The sequence below is a fragment of the Lucilia cuprina genome, chromosome 2 (assembly GCF_022045245.1).
Source record: "Lucilia cuprina isolate Lc7/37 chromosome 2, ASM2204524v1, whole genome shotgun sequence".
Classification (NCBI taxonomy): Eukaryota; Metazoa; Arthropoda; class Insecta; order Diptera; family Calliphoridae; genus Lucilia; species Lucilia cuprina.
Genome location: NC_060950.1, coordinates 66,551,544 through 66,554,312, shown reverse-complemented (window position 1 = coordinate 66,554,312; position 2,769 = coordinate 66,551,544). Strand labels below are relative to the sequence as shown.

Here is a 2,769-nt window from a genome sequence, read left to right as displayed (position 1 = left end):
AACTGAACTAGAACTGAACTAGAACTGAACTAGAACTGAACTAGAACTGAACTAGAACTGAATTAGAACTGAACTAGAACTGAACTAGAACTGAACTAGAAGTGAACTTAAACAGAACTAGAATTGAATTTGAACTAACATACAGTTATTAATCTGGCAACACTATTTTCACTTCCTCTTCCATTTTCTCCACCATATTTTCAACTCGAAATGCATTCGTTTGCTTACATATATTTGCCTCAATGAACTGACACACAATCACATTAGTTCGTACTTTCGTTTATTCATTCGTTCGTGTTTTGTTCTTGTCGTAAAAGGAAATATTCTCCAAGCAATTTAGTTTAGTTGTTGCTCTTTGGCAATATTATTTGTTAATATGTACATATGTATGTATGTGTGAATGTACGTATCTGAGAGTAAGTTTATATTAAAATGTCTGCCAAGTTTACTTGCGGGATTTAACACAAATATATACATACAAACATGTTTACATTTATACAAATATTTATATATTTTGTTTTTATATTTGATAGTATAGAACAGGGTAACGTTGCCTTTAAGCTTTGGGGAGAAATAGGGTGGCAGTATGTTTGGTTTAACTAAATATTTATACGTTTTTGTATAGAAAACGATATTTGCATTTGTATGCAAGCATGTTATATTCTATGAAACGAAAGCTGATGTTGCAGATTTCTTTCGTTCTTGCTGCTTTCTACATTCATATATATTTAAATGTGTTAGAGTATGAGAGTATTCTAGGTTAAGGTGATTTTCTCTATAAAAAATTTTCCAAAATAAACTTTGGTATGTATAATATGTATGTGTGAATGTATTTAAGTATATATGTATGTATGTGTTGGAATGATTTTTATACTTTGTGTGTTTGTTGTTGTGCAATTTCATGGTTGTTTAAGTTAAAGTTAAAGGAGCAGATTATTAAGTTGAATGAATTTTATTTTCTTTTTGTTTTATTTATTAAGAAAGGTCAAGTCTATGTTATTTGTATGTACATATGTATAGAAGTGAAAGTGGGTTAAATGTGTATGTATGTACATTTGTTATTAAAAAAATAAATCATTTTAAGTATATATAAAATTTAAAAATTTAAATAAATAATTGTTAAATTTTGCACAATTTAAATTAAATATAATTTCGTTAAAAGGTATAAACAGATTATAAACAGATCATAACCAGAACTAGAACTGAACTAGAACTGTACTAGAACTGAACTAGAACTGAATTAGATCTGAACTAGAACTGAACTAGAGCTGAACTAGAACTGAACTAGAACTGAATTAGAACTGAACTAGAACTGAACTAGAGCTGAACTAGAACTGAACTAGAACTGAATTAGAACTGAATTAGAACTGAACTAGAACTGAACTGGAACAGAACTAGAAGTAAACTAGAACTGAACTAGAACTGAACTAGAACTGAACTAGAACTGAACTAGAACTGAACTAGAACTGAACTAGAACTGAACTAGAACTGAACTAGAACTGAACTAGAACTGAACTAGAACTGAACTAGAACTGAACTAGAACTGAACTAGAACTGAACTAGAACTGAACTAGAACTGAACTAGAACTGAACTAGAACTGAACTAGCACTGAACTAGAACTGAGCTAGAACTGAACTAGAACTGAGCTAGAACTGAACTAGAACTGAACTAGAACTGAAATAGAACTGAACTAGAACTGAACTATAACTGAACTATAACTGAACTATAACTGGACTAGAATTGAACTAGAACTGAACTAGAACTGAACTAGAACTGAACTAGAACTGAACTAGAACTAGAACTGAACTAGAACTGAACTAGAACTAGAACTGAACTAGAACTGAACTAGAACTGAACTAGAACTGAACTAGAACTGAACTAGAACTGAACTAGAACTGAACTAGAACTAGAACTAGAACATAAGTAGAACATAAATAGAACATAACTAGAACTGAACTAGAACTGAACTAGAACTGAACTAGAACTGAACTAGAACTGAACTAGAACTGAACTAGAACTGAACTAGAACTGAACTAGAACTGAACTAGAACTGAACTAGAACTGAACTAGAACTGAACTAGAACTGAACTAGAACTGAACTAGAACTGAACTAGAACTGAACTAGAACTGAACTAGAACTGAACTAGAACTGAACTAGAACTGAACTAGAACTGAACTAGAACTGAACTAGAACTGAACTAGAACTGAACTAGAACTGAACTAGACCTAGAACTGAATTAGGACTGAACTAGAACTGTACTAGACCTAGAACTGAACTAGGACTGAACTAGAACTGTACTAGAACTAAACTAGAACTGAACTAGAACAGAACTAGAACGGAACTAGAACAGAACTAAAACAGAACTAGAACAGAACTGGAACAGAACTAGAACTGAACTAGAACAGAACTAGAACTGAACTAGAACTGAACTAGAACAGAACTAGAATAGAACTAGACCTAGAACAGAACTAGGACAAAACCAGAACTGAAATAGAGCTGAACAAGAACTGAACTAGAACAGAACTAGAACAGAACTAGAACAGAACTAGAACAGAACTAGAACAGAACTAGAACAGAACTAGAACATAATTAGAACAGAACTAGAACAGAACTAGAACAGAACTAAAACAGAACTAAAACAGAACTAAAACAGAACTAAAACAGAACTAAAACAAAACTAGAACAGAACTAGAAGAGAACTAGAACAGAACTAGAACAGAACTAGAACAGAACTAGAACAGAACTAGAACAGAACTAGAACAGAACT

General features: G+C 32.0%; 1 protein-coding gene across 2 annotated transcripts in view; it reads left to right on the top strand.

Annotated features, from left to right (window-relative positions):
* LOC111684689 (neuroguidin) overlaps positions 1-2,769 on the top strand; it is a 107,596-nt gene that overhangs the window by 59,975 nt on the left and 44,852 nt on the right. The gene's annotated exons all lie outside the window — the stretch shown is intronic.